General features: G+C 38.9%; 1 long non-coding RNA gene across 2 annotated transcripts in view; it reads right to left on the bottom strand.

Moving 5' to 3' along the window:
• LOC135362108 (uncharacterized) overlaps nucleotides 1–27,179 on the bottom strand; it is a 262,946-nt gene that overhangs the window by 47,539 nt on the left and 188,228 nt on the right. The window contains exons 3-4 of one of the 2 annotated variants that reach the window (XR_010406525.1): nucleotides 16,948–17,162; nucleotides 6,108–7,880 (exon numbers count right to left, since the gene is read on the bottom strand). This is a non-coding gene — a long non-coding RNA (uncharacterized LOC135362108). Of the gene's footprint in view, nucleotides 1–6,107; nucleotides 7,881–16,947; nucleotides 17,163–27,179 lie in introns of those variants that run through there. The other variant, XR_010406524.1, reaches the window with a different exon arrangement.

Genomic DNA, 27,179 nt, shown 5'->3' with positions numbered 1-27,179 from the left:
ATAAATATTCAAATCACCCATCATGCTCTCCTGAATAAACAGGAAAGGACAACAGATCAAGCCTGAGAAGGTCTCTATTACTATAATTTGCCATACCTCTATGAATTGCAATGAACATACTTAATGAACATTTGAAGAGACTATGGCTCATTTGAACCAACCCACCAATCTGGAATTGCTTATAATGGAAAAGAAATATTTATAAATGGAATTAGACATGAGCGTCAAGAATACAAGTGCTATTAGAAAGTCTGATTTTTATTTTATTTTTCTCCACCTCTGTTTTACCCCCTCTCACTCCCCTTCCACCCTCTCCCCTCTCCCACTCCAGAATACAGGTTTAAGTTTAATCCAGAGCTTTAAATTAGATGTTAGAATTTTTTTTTTTTTTGGTGATGCATATATTTTAACTAGTGCAATGGGATTATAAAAAAATCAATTTCCCTAGAACATTTTTATTTATTATTATTATTTTTTTTAGTAACGCGATAGAAGTTTATTAAGTGAAGATAGAGAAAAAGCTCTCAAGAGTGAGAGGGGTTCCAACAGGGTTGCCAACGAGGGCCTTTAGGGTTGGTCTTTTATAGAAAGCTAACCAGGGAACTTAAATCCTTTAACTTCTCTATTTATCATACCTTCAATGGCTTACTTCTTTTTTAGGGTCTGGTTATTCTTTGTTGGTCACAGGTGATTATCATAAAGATCCACCCCACACGACCCACCCTGTCTAGGGCAGGGTGGTCCTCCACCCCTCACGCCTTCCCTAGAATATTTTTAATAACAAGATTGGTTGGTTGGTTGGTTTGGCTTTTAAAAGAGATGGATGAAGGAGAGGATCCAGAAAACTTTTTCAGTCCCTTGAGTCTGTACCATATTTTGGGCTTTGCCTCATCTCAGTGTTAGAAAGTCTTGGGCACTTATCTTCTGTCATCCTACAAATAATCTCTATTGAGGAGAAAGTTTGTTCTCTAAAGATTTTTTTTTTTTTTTTTTAATTTATTTGAGAGAGAGAGAATGAGAGAAAGCAAGCACATGAGAGGGGGGAGGGTCAGAGGGAGAAGCAGACTCCCTGCTGAGCAGGGAGCCCGATGCGGGACTCGATCCCGGGACTCCAGGATCATGACCTGAGCCGAAGGCAGTCGCTTAACCAACTGAGCCACCCAGGCGCCCGAGGAGAAAGTTTGTTCTAATGATGAATAGATATGGCTCATGTATTTATTTGCCTTCATTTCTCCAACATCTTCAAAGAGGTATTCCACCTCAATATTAACATTATTTATTTTCTCTTCCTGATGATATCATTGTAGCCTACTTGATTTTTAAAGACTTGGTTATACATTTTTTACACACATTCATTAATAATGAAAAATTCTAAAAAGATATATTCGTACCAAATAATTCTGCCTAAGGAAATTCGAGCTTTCTTTGTGTTCTAACTGTTGGCCAGAGCTGGTATTTGCATCAATTAAAAAGGTAGCCACTGACTATAACTGATTGGTTGAGGGACATAGATCTAACATACCAGCCCCTTTGTCCTCTGTGTTTATCTGTCAAATTACCTGAAGAACTTAACATTAGGATCATTCTTGAATAGCCTTCTTAAGAACCCAAGAGTTTGAATTTAGATGGGAGAAGAAACACTACCTGGTTACTATCACAGCCTGGTGAATTTATATGGTTACCCCCAATATCCCACTTAGCAGAGAACAAGACTCAGGACAGGAATTGAAAGGAAACTGATAGAGAAAGTGTGGGAACAGAGGTTCCTGCCCAGGCCCAGTCTTGGATGCCCATAGAATGGCTCAAAGACGCTGGGTCTTACTAGTCCCTACCGCCTAGCACAGAGTCTGGTGCTGAATGAATGAATAAAGGAATGAATGTGTGGGTGTCAAGGTGAGAGGGTGTTTAATAAGTGTTGATGGTGGAGGCAGCCTCATAAAAATTACAGTAGATGGATGGGGGTGGTGTGGATGTATAGGGAATAACTGTTTAATTTTTTTAAGGGTGACTCTCAAGCCCTGGAATTTGTTTGGGGAACAGTGTCCCTTAGCAGTGGCCTCTCCTGGGATCTGCTAAGTGTAGAAATGGCTGGTTCCTCTTTCATGGCTTTTCATCCTGTACACTAGCCCACAGAGTCACCCATATTTTCCTGGGGCCACTACACAGAACACCACCAATAAACTCAGTCCTTTGTCCAGTAGACGGTGCTGTTGTTCTCCGACCTTGCTGATGGGGCATCAGTCTTAGAGTGGTTCATCCCAGGTTTTCATAAAAATGTTCTCAGATATTAGGGCAAGGTTTTTGGTTTTTTTTGCTTTTGTTTTTTGTTTTGTTTTGTTTTTCCCCCCAAGCTACATGGAAAAATATCTTTGCACTCGGCACCCCTCTCATTTTTCAAGCAACGTATGGGGGGTGAGGTGGGGAAGACTTACAAGATAACTCATATTTTTTCACCACAATCCCAAACCTCTCTACGGTGGGCTCCTGACACCTCTAGCTGAATTAAGCAGCCGGGGGATGATGAGGAGGTAATGGTGGTTAAGTAACTTCCAATTGTCAACCACCATCCTGTTTCATTTAAGGGCCCCAAGTAACACACTTGGTGGGAGGCCTGGGCCAAGCGGGATGGGTCTTCCACCCAGTGAGCCAGGGAGAACACAAGGCCATTGTCAAGCAAGGTGCAGGGGCTGCTGCAGAAGGTTCCGGCAGCAGCTGTCCCCAAATGCCCACTGCCAGGGAGTCCACAGAGCAGCACTGGCTGTGACCTCAAAGGGTTGGAGGGAGGTGCCACCCTGGCCTGGGGTCAAACTCTGTGTGGTGACAGGGAAAGGAATGTGGACTTTGGCTGAGTGAAGAGAGGAAACATGGGAACCCAGGAGACAAGCTACCTGGGTTTGTTGAAGATTTACCACTAGCCAGGGAGGTCAACATTTCTTGTCCCTCAAGATGTAGAATACGAAGCCCCAAACTGTTAGCTGATTTGAGAAGTCTCACTCTTTATTGGGTACCATCGCGACAAAAAAAATGAGCTCTTTCATGGGGGAGAGAACTAGCTGTTGGGGCCATTCCATGGAGAGTAAAAGCACATCAAAGGAAGAAGTCATTTCACAAGCACAGATTTCTCCTTGACTTTGATTGTGGTAAAACAAATTTGCAACTAGGAATTACAGAAAACCCTCAAAGGGAGGAATTACTTCATAAACATTTTAATTACAGCTGTGAATGATGGAAAGCAGGTTGGAGTATCAGGGGGTTTGAATCCGGTGTCTTCCATCTTCCAGCTCTGATGGATTTGAGGAAGTCACAGAATCTGAGTTTCCGTTTCATTCCTATAAAATGGGGATACTCATTCCTGTCCTATCTCACCGGGTTGTTATGAGGGCCGCATGTGGAAAACAGTCTTTCAGTTTTAAAGTTCCATAGAGGGCAAAGATTTATATTTGTTAGAGATCAGATTCTTCTCCTCTTATTTCCAAAATGCCTTCCTGGCACTGCCCAAAATACAGAAATTTGACACACAGCAAATACAAAAGCAAACAGACAAAAAAACCAAAAAAACAACAAAACAAAATAAAACAAAAAACCCAACCCACGAACAAACAAAAAATCATGCAGTTACTGAGCAAACCTTGTGACGAAATGATTTCACATTGCAACAAACGATGGGACATTCCCAGTCCTATACAGCTGGGGTTCCAAAGCCCAGCTAGTTGCATGTTATTGTAAAGCCTGCATTCAGAAATCTTCAACATTTAGTTTTGTCATAACTTAACCCATGGCTTCTTAGCTGATTAGCACAGATATGAACCAGAAAAGATTGCTCTGTGACCTCAGAAGGTTGAACAAATAATACTCTATCCAGGTTGTAATTACACAAGAGATACAACCAAGACAAATGTGAGACCAATTGTTAATAACCCCTGAATGCTGATATGAAACTGTTGGTGTCAAATTGATTGCTATAGAAAGTAAAATAGAAAGGAATGAAGATATTACATACCTGTAATATGAAGTAAAGCTCTAAGAAATAGAATTCAACTTCTATAACTGATGGAAATGCTCTAGGAATAGTGGGGAAATGAGCATTGTTAAAGGTCTTCAATCCTTCAGAAAAATCCCCAAAGTGAGCTGCCTTATGTCATTTTTATAACAAGACAAGATATAAAACAATGCAGACAGACATTAAAATATGTCCAGAATTCTTCCCTGCCCCTGTTTTTAGGCTGTCTCTACATGGCCAAAGGGATACAGCTTTAGAATAAGTGGCTGGTCAAAGAAAATCACATAAGGAAACCAAGTAGTCATTCCATCTAAAAACTAAAGACAAACATTAAAACAAGGTGTTTTTGCTTGTTTTTGTTCCTCCCTTGCTCCTCACTGTCCCCTCTGGCCCAGAAGAGTACCTCGGAGAGCTTAGTTCCACATGCTCTGGTTTCACTCTGCATAACTGAGATGGCCCCGGGGACTGGGAAGGCAAGGGAATTCTGACGTGAAAACTGTAGGAGCTATTTAAAAACCTCTTAATCACAGAATTTAATTCGACTTCCAAATAAATGTCTAAGATCAGGGGAAGAGCTGATTAAATTTAGATTCAGGAGCATGGTGAACTGTATTATGCAGCCATTTAAATAAATGGAAAATGTTTATAACATAATGTAAGGGAGAGTTAGTAGAATTCAAAATATGATTGCGCCTTATCTGAAACTTGCGTTATGTGGAAGGTAAAATGTAATAAGAAAATATCTGGATTGTGGGGTCATGTGCTTGCTGATAACTTACTAATTTTAATACTATTTTGGAATTGCATGTAAAAACGTTAATGTTGCTTTTTTTTCGATTTAAAACATGGTTGGTCAGACTGCCATTTGATCTCCATAAAAAAGAAGAAAAATCCAGGACCTCTTCAGTGTTCAATTTAGGGCAGACTTCTGATTTTCTAGTACATTCTGAAAGATCTTGTGTTCAGACTAATATTTTGCTCTGGGTGACATCCTCACTCCTACTGCTGCCCTCCTAAGTGCAATGTTGCCTGAATTTAACAACTGTATAATCTATTTTTCTATTTCTGCATAAACACTTTTCTAAACTCAAGAGGTACATATGTAATAAGTAGTTTAGTAATGTGCACCATGATATCTTTCCATTTCATTTAAATTTGATTTTTTAAAATTAATTCGGCATTTCTAAAACACATGATAGAAAGTGCTGACCCTACAAGAAAAAAGAAACCAAAGCAATGATGAAAGAAACTTTGATAAACAAAGTTGCTCTTAGGATACCAAAAATCATTCGCTTTCAGACCGAGTCAACATGTAGGGAGAACTTATGTAGCACAAAAGGCACCATACCAGACCCATTTAATGACTTCTTGCTCACCTTTCCCCAGATTCTATGTCATAGGATTATTATCTCTCTTCTACAAGTAGGCACATTGAGGCTCAGAGAATCTCAGTCATTTGCAACCATTATAGAGCTGGTGAGAGGCTAGATTTGAACTTCAATCTTCTGATTTCAGATCTAGGGCTCTTTCCATTACAGCTTGCTCTAAAACATTGCATTTGACAAATTCATATTTTTTATATAAATGGTTTTTTTGTTTATCCTTTTAAATTCAAGTAATATCCCACAAAATAATCACCTCTCAAAATAAATATGAGAATAAATATGAAAAAGGCAAAATATTAAAAGATAGAAGGTAGTAAAAAAAAGAAGGTAGTACTAGAAAATGAGGTCGCTAAAGTGGTAATATTATAACAAGGGTTCTAATAAAACTATTTGATTCTAGAATCAAAGTATGCTGAGTGAGTGTAATATCATGCACCCCGTGGATTGTAGATTCGTTTCTACCAACCAAGGTAAGTCTGGGCATGATCTAGTAGTTCTGCCAGGTAATGAAGGACTCTAGGCTGACAGATTTAAAACAAGTATCCCCTGTCTAATTAGGGAAAGTGGCACTGCCCAGGAGGTGAGTTAAGAGCCTTCTCCCTCTTTATTTTTTAAAGTTTTTATTTGAATTCCAATTACTTAACATACAGTGTAATATTAGTTTCAGGTGTACAATAGAGTGATTCAACACTTCCATACAATACCTGGTGCTCATCACAACAAAAGCACTCCTTAATCCCCATCACTTATTCCACCCGTCCCCCTTCCCCACCTCCCCTCTGCGAACCATCAGTTTGTTCTCTATAGTTAAGAATCTGTTTCTTGGGTTGCCACTCTCTCCTTTTTGCCTTGCTCTTTTGTGTTCTTTTTTTTTTTTTTTTTTAAGTAGGCTCCGTGCCCAGCATGGAGCCCAACGTGGGGCATGAACTCATGACCCTGAGATCAAGAACTGAGCTGAGATTAAGAGTCAGATGCTTATCCAACTAAACCATCCACACACTTCTCATTTGTATTGTTTCTTAAATTCCACATGTGAGTGAAATCGTATGGTATTTATCTTTCTCTGACTAACTTATTTCGCTTAGCATAATACTCTCTAGCTCCATCTGCCATTGCAAATGGCAAGATTTCATTCTTTATTATGGCTGAATAATATTCCATTGTGTATATATACCACACCTTCTTTATCCATTCACCAATGGATGGACACTTGGGAGTGCATTCTTTCTTGATGGTGGCCTCTTGGAGCCATGGAGACTGAGCTCTTAGTTCAGAATGGCCTAGCACTCTGAATAGGCAGGAGGACAAGAGGAAGACTCAAGGAACCAAACCAGTCTAACAAAAACAGTAGATAAAATATCAGTAGGATTTATTTTCTTTAAGAGATGAAGTTCATATTGGTGGAGAAAAAACAGAACAAAACAAAACACCTCAGAGGACCAGTAGCTAGGACACCTGGGTTTAGTCTGGGCCTTCCACTAAGCAGTTGGGTGAATTCAGGCAAATTACATGGCCATTTTGGCCTTCCATTCTTCATATGTAAAATAAAGAGACTGAATTACATGAGCTACTATCTCTCCCAACCCCAATCTCTCTCTTTAAGACATATTTTGCCAGGAATTCCTAATTTTCCAGAAGATCCAAAGATTTCAGGACTGGAGGAAATCTAACACTTTTACTCACTGGGGCTTTTCAAGGCTACGGGGTAAAGAAAAGTACCTCTCTCTCAAATACTGATTGGCAAATTTTCTTCATCCATGATGAAGCTGGCTTGACTGGATCACCAGTAACATTTTTGACAGAACTGAAAATCTTATGAACTTTTCCTCAAGATGGGCTCAAGAAATGGTTAGAAGAAACAAATACCATGGAACTCAAGAACTATAAAAAAGACAACTGATGAAAAGGGACCTTCTATAGGCAGGACTGAAGGCAAGCAGAAGTCTTTGGAAGAAGATACAGCTCTGAGTGGAAACCAGAGAAAGAGTCATTTATATATTCAACAAACTGTACACATCAAATTCAAGAGTTCATGCTGGTTGTCTCTTAACAGAAATAATATTTGATTATAAATACTGTCTTAAAGGGCTTTTAAGTTCAGAGGTGACATAAAAATATACACGAGTAATGATAATACAGGGTAGAAAACATTGTTTCATTAGAAATAGAAATAGAGGTAAAAGTGCTACCATAATCACAATGATGATCAAAACCATCTGGAAGTGGCGTTTGAACTAAAAGTACAATAAGAGCTCACTGAAAGGAAGCCAAGTGAAGGAGGTGAAAGCTGTAGAGTAAATATACTAATTCTGGACCACTTATACAGTATAGGATCCAATCCAGAGCAAAATCAGAATTTTGGGACCCTCTGATCTTCCCAAGCACCTCGCATCCAGCCTTCCATTCTTAAGTCCTGAATTGTACTATGGGTGGAAGTAGAGCTTCAGTTTTGAGATCATCTGACTATTTCAGTCATGTGGGCACATCATGGTTTTCTGAAAGAAAGTGAAATAATGTTTGCAAGGATATACTGATTTGAAGAAAGGCTACTTTTTTCAGTTGTCTAAAGATGGAGCCCGGTGCAGGGTGATATAGTAGTAAGAGGCCAAGACTTGAGGTCAAGTTCAAGTTCCAGACCTCACTCATGTTAAGACTTGAGTACATCATTTACTACTTTGAGCCTTAGCTTTCTTACCTATAAAATGGGGTTTCATAGAACCTGCTCTGTCTACCCAACTAGAATCTTACAAGAACCAAATTAAATGAGTTTACATTTAAATTAGTACTTTCCTCCTCCTTAGCAGCAGGAATGTGTCTTGTGCATCTTAATTTCTTTAACCCCTAACCCATAATATTACATATACCAGACACTTGATTAATTATGCTCCACTGTGTTGCCCTTTAAATAAGCCATACTGGGCACTTGCTATGCCCTCGTTTATGAATGTGGATTTGACTGCCCCAGTGGCTTATTTACCCCTTTGGTCTATCACAACCAATCAAGGTGAGCTTCTCTGATGAAGTACAGTGTAATCTTCCTCAGCTGTAACCATTGATGTTTCTATTATAGCATGCCATTTTCCTGTGGTCACCATTCATCAACACACACACAATGTCATTTGTCATATAAAAGGATTTGCTGTTCAAGAGTCTAGGGTCTGTTCTGTGTTAGCTAACAACTATCCACCATGGGACTTCTTAGAACACTGCTCAGCAGGAAGTCATGTTGTAAATGATTTGTTTCAGGCATGTCATCCTGTGTAGCTCTGCACTGCTTTATCTGGGCTATGGAAATAGTTTTGAGTGTGAGTGGTCAGAATCAAGCAGTGTTCTCTCACTTCATCCAATTTGGCACATTTTCTCTCTAGACAAATCCAATGGACATTTTGCAGACCTGCTAATCTCAGGAAGACTGAAGTTTTTAGAAGGCTGCTCTTCCCATTGAGGGCTAAGTGGCAAGGGGAGGAAGTGTTCGCTACTGTTTGGGTTGTGTTTTCTTAGCTTGGCAAAGAATTATAACTTAATGGGATTGATTAATGACTCACACACAGGAGACACAGTCCAGTAGTTTGGCTGAATGAGGCTGAGTGCCTATTTTGCTTTTCACTCTCCCATGATCTTTAACAATTGTAAAGTATCTACTTCCCAGTTTACTCTTGGGAGTAGATTATACCAAAAAGAAATGTGCTCTGAGTAGAACTTAATGTGCTTTCTCTGAAACTCTCTGGGGAATGTCACCCTCAAGAGAATGCTATGTCTGATTTATAGAGATAGTGGGGTTGAGTATTTAAACTCTCTTGAAATGATTTTCTGAAATTGTATCATTTGATTTTATAATGTTTGCTTCTAGAACATTTCATCAGGGTTAAACAGTCAGAATGATTTGGTGGAGAAGTCAGCACCTTAGCAAAAAGATAAGACCCAGAGTATGAGTGCCAAGAGGCTTGGCACCACTCATTCAACCTTGGCATACTCTATCATGGTGGTTAGGTGTGTTCCCGTTGACCTTTTCAAAGCCCCTCCCTAGCTAAAGTACAAGTCCTTTAGAGAAGGAACTAGATCTTATTCATATTTTGGTTCCTTATGTTAATTTATACATTGATGCAGCAAGCAATTGAATGTGTAATGGTCAATAAGGGTAGCAATGTGAGCCAAACCCAAGCTGCTACCTTCATGGAGCTTGCTTTCTAATGGTGGAGAGAGCAATAATCTAAGAATAATCAAATAAATATATGCAATATATCATCAAGCTGCTATGTGTGCTATGAAAAAAAATGAAGCAGATTAAAGGCATAGTAACAAGGAGCACTGTTTTAGATCAGGCAGCCAGGAAAGGTTATTAAGAGGAAGTGACATTTGAGCAGGGGTCTAAGTGGAGAGAGGAAGTGAGCCATGCTGATGGGTATCTAGGGAAAGTGCTTTCCAGATGGACAGTCAGTACAAGTACAAAGCCAGTATGGGTTTGTGGTTAAGAAACTGGTCTCTGGAGTTCGGTTGGCTATGTTCAAATCCTCTTTGCCACTTATAGCTCTGCATAAAACAATCATGATGATAATAGTTGATGCTCAGTAAGTACTTACCATGAGTCAGTTACAATGCTAAACCTTTTATATAGGTTCTCTTGTTGAATTCTCACATCAACCCTACAAAATCATTACTACCATAAGTCCCATTCTACCAACAAATGAATGAGGCATAAAGATGTTAGTGAATAGTGGAGCCAGGATTCAATCACTGCAGTTCAACTGGAGAGCTAGTAGTTTTAACACAAAATAAAATGTGAGATGAGCATAGCCAAATGTGGGAAAATTGGGACTTGTAACTTCTCCCTCTTCTGTCAATGACCTCTTTTTCTACAACACTGCCTAGGGCTTTCTGAGGTGGTTTGGGAGGGGCATACCCATATGCATAACCACCTCTTTTTCTGGGTTTTTCCCCACAGAAATCATTCCTGGTTCCCGACCCTTAGGGAACAGCCATCTTGGTCTAAGTAAACTATCAAACTAAGGTTAGCAAAAGTGCCAGTGGGAATTGTGATCTAGTAGAAATAGCAGGACATGATCAGTAATGGCTCGCAAATCACTAGCTGTGTGACCTAGGTCAAGCCATCAGATCTCTGAGCTTCAGTTTCCTCCTACATAAAATGAATTGATACTATTTCTAATGCTTACTTCACCTAATAGTAAATATTATTTCTCCTGTGCAAATCAAATAAGGTCATGCATAGTAAAGTAAAATATAAAATACGGGCACCTGGGTGGCTCAGTCATTAAGTGTCTGCCTTCGGCTCAGGTCATGATCCCAGGGTCCTGGGATCGAGTCCCATGTCGGGCAACCTGCTCAGCGGGAGGCCTGCTTCTCCCTCTCCCACTCCTCCTGCTTGTGTTCCCTCTCTCGCTGTCTCTCTCTCTGTCAAATAAATAAAATCTTAAAAAAAAATCTGGAAGCTATATTAAAAACCAGCATATTGTTATAAAATGCAAATATATCCTGTGATATGTGATATGTTAATTTCTTGATTACTAGAATATACTACTCTGACAAAGTTCTGGCCCTGTTTTATATGTATGTTTCTGATGTCATATCCTCCTACTCCTTCCAGTTCTCAAATTTCATTTCTCAGAACAATGAAAATGTCACTTGGACTTTCACTAACAATTTACATCAAAATGTTTACTTCTTTAGAAACTAGATAAATTAGAGTAGTTTGTCCCTTTTGGAGCTGAAGCTATTTGACTCTGTAATTTCAACCATGTGTATTTATTTTATTATACAGAAAAATCTCAGTTAACGAGAATGCTAAGTGGAACAAGGAGTTTTAGGTTACTAGTTCTTGGTTAATTAAAAAAGCAAAAATGCATTAGAAACCTCTTTCTCTTTTTATACTATAGAAAATATTTTTGAAATATATCAATTACTCCTCTGACTTAGGAAGTAGAGACCAGGGAAGGTAACCAAATCCGTGTGTGTGTGTGTGTGTGTGTGTGTGTGTGAGAGAGAGAGAGAGAGAGAGAGAGAGAGAGAGAGAGAGAAACTGATTCTGCTATGGAGAACAGAATTGCCATTTTGAACACCTCTGCTCAGTGTTCAACATTGTATATGCAGTCATGGGCAACATGAGAGGTTGAGTTAAAGATGAAATAACCTCAGACATCACCTAGAATAATGAAGACTCATTACACATTAAAAAGATGTTAACAATAAAGCTACATAGTGGTTAAGGACTCAGACTCAATGCCAGCTCACTTGGGTTGGAATCCTGGCTTGGTTACTTAGTAGCTCTGTGGCCCTGGACTTAACTTCTCTGAATCTTTAATTTCCTCATCTGTAAAATGAGAACAAGAATAATAATACCTACTTCACAGAGTTATTCAAGTGAAGGCAATGTCTGAGGCATAGCCAGTACCCTATAAACGTTGGAATTATTATTACACTGGTGGTGATGAGCACTTACTATGTCTTTAACATATTAATCCACAACAACTCTATGAAGCAGGCACTATTATTATCCTTATTTTACAGATGAGAAAATTGAATAAGACACAGTAAGTGACTTGCCTGAGGCCACTCAGCTAGTACCAGTGTGGCTGAGTAGCCATCCCACATCTGCCTGGCTCTAAGTCCATGGTCCTAACCACCATCCTAAACTACTTTGGTCACTTATTTCCTGATTTCAGTCCTTCTTATCAGTACCTTAGTTTTCATTATTTACCTTTGTTCTCAGGGTTAGAATAAACAATAAGCATTTATGGAATGGGATGGTACCGAACGATCAAAATTGAGATCTGACTGCTTAAATCCATTTAATTGAGGTTTTTGAGTATTATTTGTTAGAGAACATGGTCATTTAAATAAATCACATATTGGGAGTGCTTTTGAATAAGTTATTTTAAAATTAGTAATTCTTTTGCATAAAACCTATCAAAGTCACACAAAACTCACCTAGAGGGATTTTATTCTGTTTGGCTTTGGAATGCTTGGAATTTGTTTGTTTGTTTGTTTGTTTTTGGTTAATGTTCTAACATAGGATGTATTCTCCTAGGTCCAGGGTAAACTTTCAATGGTGCCTAAAACAGTCCCACACCCACCTGGGTGCATATTGACATTATTTGATGTGAGTGATGGATCGCTTGACAGATGTAGCCTGTGAAGATGGGAGGATGGGGTGGAGAAAGGTATGCATGATCAAGTCTGTCTTTTCCAGTAATAGTAATGGGTCATGGCTGTGTTTTAAAGGGAAAGGGAAAATTACTTTTCCAACCCAAAGTATAAAACTATGACTCATGCTGGAATTGGTCCAGAATGTTGGTCAAATTATCCAGATTGACAACAAAAGCTGAAAGATCTTGGGAAGACATTGTAGAGAGCTGAAATGCAGGGACAGACATATGGGAAGTTTAGATTCATGGGAAAAACGTGAACTGGTTAGAGAAAAAGAATAAGGAAAGCAGAGTGTATAAAATTAAAAAAAAAATCAAACAAATGCCTTTAAAATGAGTTTCCTGATCTCCTTCGATAATCCTAGGAACTCCAAACTCCCTACCCAGCAAATTCATGGGATATCCAAAGAAAACCAATCTCTCCTTATAAACAAAGTGGAAATTTCCTTCTTTTCCAAAAGGGCCCCAGTCCCAGCCATAGAGGAAGCATGGAGGCGAAAACACATTTCTGCCTGAAATGACCTCCTATTTTAAGAAAAAACAACAGCCTCAAAAGAAGGAAAGGAAAAACAAAGTTCCACCCAGAAGGAAATTGTATGTAAACAACCCAAAGGGAAACCAAGACGACAGGGTTGGAATACTGAAATAAGCACCAAGCAAATGGCCTCTGATGTTGTCATTAGCCTCTGACAATGTCAGAATTTGAGCTCTGAGACAACTGCTTTGTGATTGACAAAAAGGGGTTGGGGTGGGGGAGGATCTGGACAAAAGCAAGCTGGTTTAAAAGTCCCCTCTGCAGCCTTGGAAACTTTGATCTTTGAAGTTTGCCTATTTTTTCAGGACTCTGCTAGCATGTAACCCAGGGGAGATCAGCAACCACAAAACGTTGGCTATAATTTTCTGCAATTTGTCACATGCCCTCTTCAAGCCCTGGTGAGATGGTTTTCTTTTGTTTTTAAGCCGTGGATGATAGTAAAGTAGTTCAGGCAAGATAAGAGCAAACCGGAATCTTCCCAATTCTTCTAAGCCTAGGGGCTACATTATCCTGCAGGTGTATTTTAATTTACTTTTTACTGCATGTGTATTTGGTTTGGCTCACATGGCATTAATTTTGCCCCTCTTTTTGGATCTAACATTTAAAAATAAAGATATTCCTAGTCAAAATTGGATTTCTATTTACTCTTGAAAAATCTGGTGGCATGGGTCCCAGATTCCTGTGGGGTAAAGTCTGAATCTGAGTACCTGCTGCCCTGTTCAGGTGGGCCATGCACTTGACATTCCACTAGTCCACAGCCTACCAGCATCGCTCAATTCCATCACTTGTTTCCCCACCCATGGGAATTTGTATTAGCCAATCCATATACATCTGATCCATACACATCTTTAGGAATATCCCCTGCTTAATCCAGATTGCAACAGCCCACTGAGAAGGATTCTAGGGCTGTGTCTGGGCTTGGCATAGGAGTGACAGTTAGTTGCTAATGTTCTATTTGGGCACAGAGGGAGTGGGTGGTAGCACAGATGCCAAATATTTGTCCTCTCTGATTAGTTAGATCTCTGGTTGAAGTCTGCTTCCTGCCTTTAAATAGGATCCGCTCCTTCTTAGTGTACTTTCTCTATAAACATTCTTGAAACCCAGTACTATTCATTTCATCTCCAAACCTCTAAACAAACCTTCCATATAGAATCTCATTGAGTCTAGAAACCTGATTACACCCAACTTCTTTTCATGGACCCTCAACCACTTTACAAGCAGCTCCTGGTATAGTTTAAATAAGTGAAAGGGAAGGCATTGATAAGCTGTAGCACTTGTTTTAAGATGACAGGTGAAGCAGTAGCCACTACTGTGGCCTCCAATTTACCATCTATCTATCTATCTATCTATCTATCTATCTATCTATCTATCTATCTATCTATCTATCATCTATATCGGCTATCTATCTCCCTATCTCCAATCTATATATCTATCCATTTAGACTCCTAGCTGCCTGCCATAGGAATCAGACCTACAGGTATTCTCTCTTCTTCTCCAAGTGGCTATTTACATCCTCACCATGGTTCTCTACCTACTGTCCCTTGGCCAACCCCTATAATTAATGTAGGCCAGTATATAACCAATCCTTTCACACAAAGTGGCCTGCCGGAAGTCTAGGGGTGGGAATCTCGAGGAGCTGCTTTTCAAAGGTCTCCGACCCTTAAATGAAAGCTCTTTGGTGCTTTTATGAATTCTGTTGTTGGAGTTACAAGGACCCTTAAGAAAAATGCCTGAAATCAGCTGGTCCCTGCCATCATTGAAACCCAAAGGGAGGAGCTCCACAGGCAAGGAACTGCTCCCTAGATGTCTTGAAGTTGCATGTATTTCAAAAGAATTCAGCTTACCACCACTGTGGCTTTTAGCCTCTCTAATAAAGCAGTTTTTAAAAAGCTAAAAACGTAATCTGCCTTTTAAATCTGCTCTTCCTGCTGAGTCTAAATGGGGTTGCAGCAAAATGCCTGGCCAGCATTAGAGTTCTCTGAAGTCAATCAGCTGAAATGGGGTTGCTTGGGGGTTCGGAATATATTTGAAAACACTCCAGGGGTGGCACAAAATAACTGAACAAAGGCAAATTACATGAAAGGAAGAAGCAGGTGAAGGTTTATAAAGCTAAACAATCACTTGTATATTTTGGAAACATCAGAAATTGAGACAGGGTTGCTGACCTTAGAAGTTCATCTATCTGATCATAAACATGTTTTTCATTTGGCATTAGGAAAAGATTGTGTTAATGAACACGGCTTCAAATACACAGACTGGAATAGCCAAGGCTGTATAAAATCCTTGAAGAAATACTCATACCCAAAGAGGAGCTGAGGCTAAAGTAGGTCATAGGCAAGGATGGGCATTACTACAATGTTTTCTCAGCAGATTTGAGTAGGATCACATCATAACTTTTCTTCATCTTATTGAAATGATGGAATTGTTCTCTGAGAATGGACTTTTTTTTAAGTAGGCTCCATGCCCAGTGTGGAGCCCAACGTGGGGCTTGAACTCATGACCCTGAGATCAATACCCGAGCTGAGATCAAGAGTCAGATGCTTAACTGACTGAGCTACCCAGGCATCTCAAGAATTGACTTTTTGGTAAGACAAACTCTAGTTTGCTCTTGTAGTGCATGGGGAAAAACATCAAGATAAGAATTTCCATAGCAAAAATCTACCATAGATAAACTGAAAAATTTTTAATGAAGACAAGATTAAGATTGTGACATGTAACACTTAATACTCTCAATAATTTCCTGAAAGATAATGCATCTATCGATCAAAGTCACTTAGAAGTAAGGTGACGTATGGTGCAATAAATGTAAATTGTTGATTACCCAACAAAAATGCTACTTTTCAGATAGGGCAGATTTGGATGACACCCAAGAGATATCTCTTCAAGACCTTGAGAAAAAAACGAGACCAGTTTCTGGTAAACTTGCTGGTTGAATGACATGAATTGCCTTAAAATTTTACTTGGTCAAAGTGATTTCTAAACATGAGAGGGAGGATAATTTAGCAGTGTAAAACGAACTGCAAACATAATAAATCTCTATGCAAGAGGGTTTTTGACATTGCCTTTCCTGTATTTTCACTCTGTATAGAATTTAGAGAGAGTGGACAAAGTTGCCAGAAGTTCTTGTTCTCTTTGTTGGATGATAGTAGGGAGGTATGAACTTGAAAATATAGCTTTTGCCAGCACACAATTGCTTGTTACCCTTTGAAGGCCAACGTGTGTGCTGAAAGAAATGCCTCAGAACACTTGAGAAGGTGGATGCATATGAGTAAATTGTGAGGGATTAAAGCATTGGTTTGGATAAGAAGGGAAAAATTCAGTTGCTTAGCCAAGGCAGTTCCAAACGACTTTGATCTCGATATCTCAGGAGAATGAACTTGTGCTATTCCAGCATTTTCTGGTTTTGGCTAGTCAATGCATATAGTAAAGAAATAAATACAAAATAAAACCCAAAGTTTTTAATGGGTTTTTAGAACTTCCACTTCTGGCTGCAAATGGGAGACAAAAGGCAAATAGATATTGTTTTAAAAATGCTAAGCCAGGCTTTTTCTAACCTCAAGAAAACATTGGGGTTTGATTAGGTTCAGATTTGGGGCAAGTTTCAGGATAGTGTTTGTTCTAGCAACTTCCTCCCCATCTCTGTGGAAAGTGTGTTGTTCTGTTGTGGTTCTGGAAGCCATGCTGTAAAGGCTCTAGGCTGGGGCATCATGAGCCAGACTCCAGTCTGTCATTTGTGCCTCTGCCCACACTTTCTTCAGTGTGTTCCTTGGACTTAGGCCTCCCCCGATTGCAGGAGCCTTTCCATTACTAAGCAGAGCCCAGACCTCTTCTTGTCTCAACTCTGTATGGTACAGCCACTATGTTTACCTCCCATTTCCAAGCATCCCTTGTGTTTATCAGCCTTTGTCTCCTTCAGATGAGCATCCATTTCTGCCTTCAGCCAAACTTCATTCCACTGTTCAAGCTGCACCTTGGATTTGGGGGTTTTTCTTATGATCAATCAGCTAATTCTTTTTGGTTGTATCATTCAATCAGCCTGAAATCCACTGTATATTTTCTAGAAGGAAGCATGGTGATGCCTTCTGTAAAATAAAAGGTGGACAGGGAGGTAATTAATATTTTGTGAGAATCTAATATGCTGTAGGCACTGTCCTAGATGCTTTATCCAGGATCTCATTTAAACTTGACATCAATAAAATCTAATAGGATATAACATATAACATATTGTGTAAAGATCAATCAGAAGAGATCATTCATGTAAGACACTTAGCACAGGGCATATAGTAAGAACTCAATAAGTGTAAGTTATTATCATTATTTCTTCAATTCCTTCCTATGAAGGAAGGAACTCTGTTTGTGTTTTCCAGAGTTTCCTACCTTGCCTTGCTATTTATAGTGGTCCATAATATTTTTTGAATGACTGAATGAATGGACTTTTGCCAGGAGTATCTTACTATTGTTGATTTTTTTTTTTTTTGTTAACAAGATATAATTTGACAGATTAATTTATGTCCCTTTATACAAAACCATAGTTTTGAAGAAAAATCTGACATCAAAATGGTCCAAATAAAGCAAAGATTTTCCCCATATTTCATCTTTGTTTCTTTTTCTTCATCTTAGTTATTAGCCCCGAATTCTAATCAGCTATATACTTCTTGCTTGGATGAAATATAAATACACTACTTAGATGCCACTATTTGATAAGCCTAAACAGAGAAGGCAGTGTTTTGCAGACATACAGACTAGGTTGAAATCAAGCCATGGGAATAAGAAAGTTAAGAGTGTGGGAAAATAGACTATTGCCTGAAAAAGTTATAATTGAGAAAGCCAATATAGGCAAATATTGCAGGAACTGCAAGGATTTGGAATACAATTCCTAACCATAAATGGGGCAACATAGAGTAATGGAAAAGCACTTCATCTCTCTGGACCTCTGTCAGTTTTCTTATCTGTGAAATGAAAAAGTCACATAGGTGAATTCTAGACCCTTCTAGCTCTAACATTGTGTGATTTTATTTAACAGTAATAACTTACACTTGTATGGCCTTTTCATAGTTTGAAAACTCATATTGTCCTATTAAATATAGGGCTACTTCATAATAGGTGAATGTAGAATATTTGAGAAATAAGAAATACAAAGGCCCAAATTTATATATTGCTATAAAAAATGTGATTCACCCAAATCCACTGAATAACTTGTCAATCACAAGTGTCAAAAATAAATGTAACTTATTATTTAGCCTCCTAGAATGTTAGAATGGAAGACTCTCAGAAACCATGGAATCACCTTCTTCATCATGGATGATAGAAAGTTCAAAGAACAGATCCAAGGTCACTTGGCTTCACATTGTGATCTCTGGACTCCCAATAAGCTACTCTTCATACTCTTCATATGACATCGATGTTACTGAATTGATTACTTGATTGATTAGACCGACAGTTCCATGCAACCCAGATAATCTTCTGAGCAAAACAGGGAGATGGAAGTAAGGAAGGATATTAAAAGTCAGAGACAAAAAAATTTTGCTAGAAAAATGTCCAAGAAACCTAAGTGATTTCTGCTCAGTACCATTTTATCTTACAAAGATTCTGGCTCATTTGTCACCTACAATCAAGGGAAAAAACTTAGTTCTACGGTTTTTGTTTTTTGAGTTTTTTGGCTTCTTTTTTCCCCCAAATCTACTCCAGGAATGTTTAGTGGTTACATCTTTACCTATATTCTCACTTCACCTATATTAAAACTGTAAAACTGGTTATAAAACTCCATTTGTCCCAATAAGTTAAATATTAAATCTGGAAGTTTTTAAAAACTAATACTATACTAGTTCTGAATTTATCCCCAAGAGAAGCAATACTAGCTAGGGATCAGAACTTTTTAATCCTTAATTTATTTTTGTGCTAGAAAACTAACATAGTTTTATGTACTGACATTTAAAGTTTGAATGGTACATTAGTGTAATTTTCAAGATTTCAACATGAACAACTATTTTATATATTTTTTAAAAGACTGCAAAATTACTTCTCTTTTTGGGAATGATAAATTCTTATTGCAGCATGGAGTTTCTGTTAAAAAAATCTTTTGTACAATTCATATGCTAAATATCAAACTAAGTAAGTGTCAAATTTTGTAGAAATATAAAGAAATTAGTGCTTTCAATTTTATTAGCATATAGAAGCAGGAATCACATGGCACACATTTGAATACTAAAACATTTACAGTGGTGTTAAAGCAAGAGACATTTATCAAACCTCTAGAATAGATGCCTATAAGGCTGGGTGCTTGGGAGACCACCCCCCACCCATAGAGGTTTATAATCTAGTAGTTTAGGGGTCAACAACATTTTCTGTAAAGGAGCAAATGATAAATATTTTTGCTCTGCTGGCTACATAATTTCTGTTGTTAACTTTTCAACCCTGCCACTGTAGAATGAAAGCAGCCATAGACAATACATAAAAGGGTAAGAGTGACCATGTTCTAATACAACCTTATGAATGGACACTAATATTTATTTTTGTTTTTGTTTTAAAGATTTTATTTATTTATTTGACAGAGAGAGGCAGCGAGAGAGGGAACACAAGCAGGGGCAGTGGGAGAGGGAGAAGCAGGCTTCTCGCCGAGCAGAGAGCCTGATGCGGGGCTTGATCCCAGGACGCTGGGATCATGACCTGAGCTGAAGGCGGACGCTTAATGACTGAGCCACCCAGGCGCTCCTAATATTTGAATTTCATATAATTTTCAGGTGTTATATTCTTGTTTTGATTTTATTCAACCATTTAAAAACATAAAAAACAATTCTTAGCTGTGGGCCACTCAAAGACAGGCAGGGGGCCAAATCCGGCCTATGGATCATAGTTTACTGACCCCTGTAGTAGATGTGTATGTAAACTGGTAGAACGCAAGGACTAGCATGCTGAGATGGAGGAGACAGATGCTACAGGTGTATAAAACAGGAGCGATTTGTTAGGAAAGGCAGTAATGCTAATATCCTTACAAAAGAAGCACTGTATTTTCATATATTTTTGAAGTAAGATTTACATAACAAAATTAGCTACTTAACAATTGAGTGGCATTTAGAATATGCACAGTGTTGTTATGCTGCCATCTTTATCTAGCTGCAAAACATTTTCACAACCCCATATCCATAAACAGCTGCTCCCCATTCCCCTATCCTCCCAGCCTCGGCAACCATCCATCCCCTTTCTGTCTCTATTTTGAATTTCCCTGTTCTGGATATTTCATATACATGGAATCATACAGTATGTGATCTTTTGTGTCTGGCTTCTTTCACTTTAGCATATTTTCTAGGTTCAACCACATTGTAGTACGTATCATACTTTATTTTTTTATGGCCAAGTTATATTCCATTGCATATATATACCACAATTTGTTTATCCAACCATCAGTTGGTGGATATTTGGGCTGTTTCCATCTTTTGGTTGTTGTTTGACAGTATTGCTATCAACATGTATGTACATGTATTTGTTTGAATACCTGTTTTCTATTCTTTTTAAAAGATTTTATTTATTTATTAGAGAGAGAGAGAGCACATAAGCAGGGGAGAGGGAGAAGTAGGCCCTCCAATGAGCAGGAAGCCCGATGCAGGACTCGATCCCAGGACCTTCGGATCATGACCTGAGCCGAAGGCAGACACTTAACTGACTGAGCCACCCAAGTGCCCCCCTGTTATCAATTCTTTTGGGTATGTACCTAGGAGTGGAATTGATGGATCCTATGGTAATTCTATGTTTAACTTCATGAGAAATCACCAAATTGTGTTCCACAGCAGACGAATTATTTTAAATTCTTACCAACAAGGTACATATCTTTACCAACACTTGTTACTTTCTGGGGATTGTGTGTGTGTGTGTGTGTGTGTGTTTTGTGTGTTTTTTAATTTTTATAGCCATCCTGGTGGGTATGAAGTGGTATCTCATTGTGGTTTTGATTTGCCATTTCTCTAATGACTAATGACATTGAGTATTTTTTCGTGTGCTTGTAGGCCATTTGTATATCTTCTTTGGAGAAATATCTATTCAAGTCTTTTGTCCATTTTAAAATCAGGTTATTTGTATTTTTGTCATTGATTTGTAAGAATTCATTATATATTTTGGATATTAAACCTTTATCAGATGTATGGTTTGCAAACATTTTCTCTTATTCTATAGGTTGTCTTTTCACTTTCTTGACAATGTCCTTTGATACACAAAAGTCTTTAATTAGAAGTCCAATTTTTCTTTTCTTTTTTTTTTTTAAAGATTTTATTTATTTATTTGAGAGAGAGAACGAGATAGAGAGCATGAGAGGGGGGAGGGTCAGAGAGAGAGGCAGACTCCCTGCTGAGCAGGGAGCCCGACGTGGGACTCGATCCCGGGACTCCAGGATCATGACCTGAGCCGAAGGCAGTCGCCCAACCAACTGAGCCACCCAGGCACCCCAATTTTTCTTTAAGATTTTATTTATTTATTTGTCAGAGAGAGAGAGAGAGCGAGTGAGCACAAGCAGGGGGAGTGTCAGGCAGAGAGAGAAGCAGGCTCCCTGATGTGGAACTCAATCCCAGGATCCGGGGATCAGGACCCAAGCCGAAAGCAGATGCCTAGCCAACTGAGCCACCCAGGCATTCCTGAAGTCTAATTTTTCATATCTTTCAAACTTATAAAGTATATACTTTCAAGTATATATCTTTCAAACTTTATACTTATAAAGTAACAGTTTATTACTGTTCAAAACTCCAACTTTTAGAGGTTGTATTGTTAACAGAGAGCAGGAAAACCAAATTACAAAGTTTTATATCCTCATCAGGCTGGGATCTCAGAGAACTTCAATGACATTACAATAACTAGTATGCATTGAGTACTTCCTATATGCCAGGCTCTATACTAAGTACTTGAAACGCATTATCTTATTTGAGTCTCACAGCACCAACCACTGGACCCAGAGAAGTAGAGTGTCCTGTGTCAAGTCTCACAGCTGTTGCACGGAAGCAGCAGCATCAAACCCGCAGTCAGGCTCTACCACCTCACAACTTTTTCAGATTTTTTCTTAATGTTTAAATTTAGATACTCCATCTTGTGGCCCAAGTATAAAAAAGAGGCTAACGTTATCGTTATGTCTTCGGTTGACATATAGGGGAATGGTGTGGTGCCACCATTATCTTCGGCATTTCAAAAATACCTGGTCAAGAGAAAACCAAATCACACCAGATTTGTCAGGTAATTTGATAATAAGGAAAAGCTCTAATTGTGTCATTCCTTCATTCAAATTGTTTCCATGACTAGACAATATCTTCTCAATAATAAGCAAACAAAAAACGGTGTTAGTGAAATGTAACACGTGGCAGTGCTTTCAAATACGTTATTTTGTTGGAACTCTGATACGGAGGTAGTGATATTTGAATTTTGCTAAAGAACCAGTTTCAAAAACGTTAGATTTGTCCATGAGGCCCTGTTTGGATTTGAGCACAGGTTTACACACCTGCCTGCCTCAGCCTGAACTACCCAGTATATTCACAGGCTCCTATGACTTCAGTGGATCGTTCTATCTTTTCCTCCTGTACACCCATTAGTGTTAGTCAAGGTAGACCAGACTTTCTCCTGTGATCTCATAACTTTGTTTTCTAAGTCTCTTCTGTGGATAATTATCTTTCCCACTTGTCCACCCATTCTTTACTTCCTAACTGAAACACCAGTTCATCCTTCAAATCTTCACTGATCCTCCCTGCAAGAATTCTCTCTCTCTTTTGAGCCTTCATGACATGCTCTGTCTTTGGACTCCTGTTGCTAACTACATTTGTATGATCAGGTGTGGATTTTCTTTCTTCTACTAGGTCAAAGTCTCCTTAAAGTCTGAATCTTATTTTAACCCTGTATGAGCCCTTCACATCATCTAGTTCAGTGTCTTAGTTTTAATGGTTCTCTAGAAATTAAAAATAGCCTCACCAGCTACAGGCAGGCCCTAAATAAACACTGGGATTCAGTTCTCATTTGTAAAAGGTATCACCAGTGCAGTTTTAAGAGAATAAGTGTTATAATTGTGTACAGTATACTTTGAAAAAGTTTGTATTAAAGTACTTCATTCACTCATTAACTCAACAACTATTTGTTGAATATGAATAAAACTGCAATTTCCTATTTCATGGAGCTTATGATCATGTGTATAAGAGAGAGAGAGGGAGATCCAAAAAAAACCCAAACATATATCAGTTAGCAGTAAGTGCTTGAAAAAGAAGAGTCAGGTGCAGGGGTTTGGGAATGGTGCTGGGAACTAGGTGGTGGATAGTTTGGACAGGAAAGTTCTTTTTGTTAAGGAAGCATTCATTTGGAGTCTCTGAGTGGCTCAGTTGGTTAAGCAGCTGCCTTGGGCTCAGGTCATGATCTCCAGGGTCCTGGGATGGGCTCCTTGCTCAGCGGGGAGTCTGCTTCTCCTTCTTACTCTGCCCCTCCCCCTGTTGTGCGTGCTCTCTCTCTCTCTCTCTCTCGCTCTCTCTCTCTCTTGCTCAAATAAATAAAATATTTAAAAAAGAACTTTTAAAAAAAGAAAGCACTTATTTATATTTTAATTTAATTTAATTCAATTTTTGTTAAAGCATTTAAGATGAGATCTAAAGGGAGTGAGAGATTGAACTATGGATATTTGGGGAAGAGCGTTTCAGGCAGAGAAATAGTTTAAGGGCTTGAGGCAGGAAGCTGGTTGTACTGAAGTGGTGGAAAATGAGGTCAGAAAGGTAGGAGAAAGCCACTAAATGAGGGCCTTGTAGGTCATAAGAAGTCTGGAGATAACAAGTGAGAAGGGAAACCACTGGAGTCTTGAACAGAAGGGTGACATGATTTACCTGATCTTAAAGGATCACATAGGCTGCTGTGCCTGACCCCGTTATTGACTATATCTCCTCAATGTCAGGGGACATGTATCACTTATCTTTCTGTCTTGGTCACTGGTGCAGTCAGACTCCTATTTAGTATCCACTAAGTGCACACTGGATAAATGCTTGCTTGGAATATTGATTGTTGGAAAGGCTGTGAAAAGAGCTCAAGAATCGAAAAGTTCCCTGAGTTATCAGAACTGCAGTGGTGCAAGTTACTTCAGTGGAATGATCTAAGGCCTTTTGTATTTATTCAGTGGAGAACTGTTTTGCTTCTCTTAAACATTAATTCCCAAATTAAGGCATTTCCTGCAATAGCTGAAAAAGTCACAGCTCCCTATGTCTTGTCTAATTATAATGCCACACAAGTTTTGAAGAATCCATTAGTTGTGTGACCTTTGAATGTGAAATAGTTACACATCCACTTGTTTATGGAGCACCATTGTTGAGCAATGATTCACTGTCCCTAAAATCAAGACTCTCACAGTCTGACAAAGAAAGACACATGTAAACAAAGATCAAGAACACAGGGCAGTGAGTTGGCTGTCACGGAAGTGCGCATGGAGTACTCTTAGAATAAACATCTCATCCTGAGTTCACCAGGCAGCTGAGAGAGAAGGGAATCTAAGGCAGGGGCACATACAAGCCCTTGTCATATAGAAGAGAATGGTGTGTGCAGGGAATTGTAAGGTATTTGGGAAGCGGGTGGAGTATAGGAGTAGATGTGTCATTTTTGTCTGACAACTTCTCCTCCTTGGGGAAGCCACACGTCACCATTTCCTTGTGGTCTTCATGGGTTGTTTGTCACTATGGCTGGCTTGCTGGCCAAAAGATTTGACAAGTCATCTAGGATGACCATTCACAGTGACTTAGCCTTCTGGACTTGTACAAACTGAGTCAGGTAAAAGAGTCCTGTGAAATTCATTGGGAGAGGGAGAGTATCCCTCCCTTCTTGATCAAGAGTTGTGAGAATGTGGGTTTGGGTATGACTATGGCCATGTTTTCTTCCAAAAGGTGAGAACTTGTCTAAGAGTGACTCTGTAGCACCGAGGGAAGCAAGTTTAAGAAATGGGGATGGATATCTACATCTATCATCTATCTATCTATCTATCTATCTATCTATCTATCTATCTATCTATCTATCTAATCTGTATATCCAGAGAGAAGGAGATCGAAAAAGAAAGAGAGAGAGAAGATGGTATGTTTTAAGCTTCTAGGTTCAGCCATGCCTAAACCAACTATATCCCTAGAGTTCCTAGTTTTACAAGTCGATAAAAGTCCCCTTTTTCTTCACACTAGCTTGAATTATATATGTTACTTGTAGCTAAAAGAATCTTGATGAAAACCACAGCAATAGAAGACAATACTGCAGAATTGCCTTCAGTTTTCTAATTTAAAAAACTTGGGACTTTGATTAGTGTCTGGTAAAAAGAGTTTTTTGTTAGGACACACCTGTGCTGAGTTAAGAACTAGGACATTGTTCTCACTGAAGGCAGCTCTAGGGCCTGTATTCATTCTTTTTCAGATTTTGGCTCATTTCTGCAATCCTGTTCATGTCCCCTTTCTCCTTTATTTATACATAATTTTTATTTCCACCACGTGTACATAGTCTTCGATGTATGTCAGGTTGCCCCAGTCTCCACTACCTCAGGCGACTTTGATATATCCATTTGGCTTCCTCCTATTCTTCATTTAAATAAAAAATCATTTAGTGCCTATTATATTCCAGGTACTGTTCTATGTGCTAGGGACACAATGATAATTTAGACAAGTCCTTGCCCTCATGAAACTTACATTTTGACGGCGCAAAGTTCAGTAAATAAGCTAAGTCATTAATAAATAAGAGACTGTGATACATTCTGTGATGGGAATAAATAGGAGCTGGGTAGGGCATACATACTGGGGGTGGAGAATCACTTCAGATGTGGAGATCATTGATCTCCACCTCCTGGCAGAGGTGACATTTAAACCAATCCCCCCAAAAATGGTTTCAAAAATAAGCATTGCAAAGGGTTGGCAGAAGAACATTCCAGGCAGTGGGACTAGCAAGCACAAAAGCCCCAAGGGGGATAGAGCTTGATGGGCTCCAGTTACTAACAGAAGGCCAGTGTGGCTGAAGAGATTGCTATGAGTCAGGTTTGCAGAGGGATGCAAATTCCAGATCATGCAGACTCTTGGAAGTCCGGGCAATGAGTTCCTAAACTATGAAGGACTTCTGAAAAATTTTAAGCATATAAATGGTTTGATTTACATTTTATAAAGCTCCATAAATGGTTATTGTGTAGAAACTGGATTAAAATGGATCAAGAATGGAAGCAGGGAGACCAGCTTTGTGGCTATTGCAAAATGAGGCAAGAACTGAATGTAGCTTGGACCAGGGGGTGGGTAACGGTGATGAAAAGAAGCGGATAGACTGAATTTATCAATCGAACTGGTAGAGCTGGCTGATAGATTGGATGCAAGGAAAAGGAGCACTCAAGGCTAACTCCTTGGCATTGGCCGAGCAAATACGTGGATGGAAGTGCCTTTTACAAAGATGGAAAAGAATGAGAAAGGGGAAATTTGAGAAAATGTCTCAACAAATCTGTTTTAGAAATGTTGAGACAAGTTATGAGCTGTCTAAAGGGGTCTGTATTGGACAAATTACCTTACCTCTGCTGAGAGATATACCCAATTGACTCAGCTCATCTTTAGAGTCTGGTAGCACAAGGACCTTCGCTGTCTAGCTTACGGTCTGATTTCCCTTGCATTAAGTGCTTCCACCTTTCCAATCAGCTGAAGCCATGGAGAGATGGAGGTTCATGGAATTAAATTCAGAGGTCTGGTAAACATGCCCATACACAGGGATAATAATGTCTGCCTATTCTACTTCACAGAGTTATTATGGGGGTTAAACGGGGATTCTGTAGGTAAAAAGCACTTTGTAAATTCTAAAGTGGTTGCAAATGTAATGGGTTTAAAGGACTTTGAAAGCTGTTTAATTTACCAAACCTACATATTTATACCAATTTTACTAAGTCAGTTGAAAAATTATAATAAACTTTTATTTAACCAGACTGGTTGTTGCCAGATGCCCACAAAAATGAAACAAAAATTCACATACTTTTGTGCTTAGTGGAAGGTAATTTAGCACAAAGGCTAAATTAGGTCCATAAAATGCTGAATAACAACTTAAGAAGAATTACTTTGCATTTATTGAGGCGTAAGTCACCTCTAATACTCTTGCTAGCAATAGCCTGC

Source organism: Mirounga angustirostris, unplaced genomic scaffold (assembly GCF_029215605.1).
Source record: "Mirounga angustirostris isolate CCGP_5_RB_7025 unplaced genomic scaffold, mMirAng1.0.hap1 SCAF_12, whole genome shotgun sequence".
NCBI classification, from domain to species: domain Eukaryota; kingdom Metazoa; phylum Chordata; class Mammalia; order Carnivora; family Phocidae; genus Mirounga; species Mirounga angustirostris.
The sequence above is the reverse complement of the archived record's forward strand: the minus strand, read 5'-3'. Positions and strand labels throughout refer to the sequence as shown.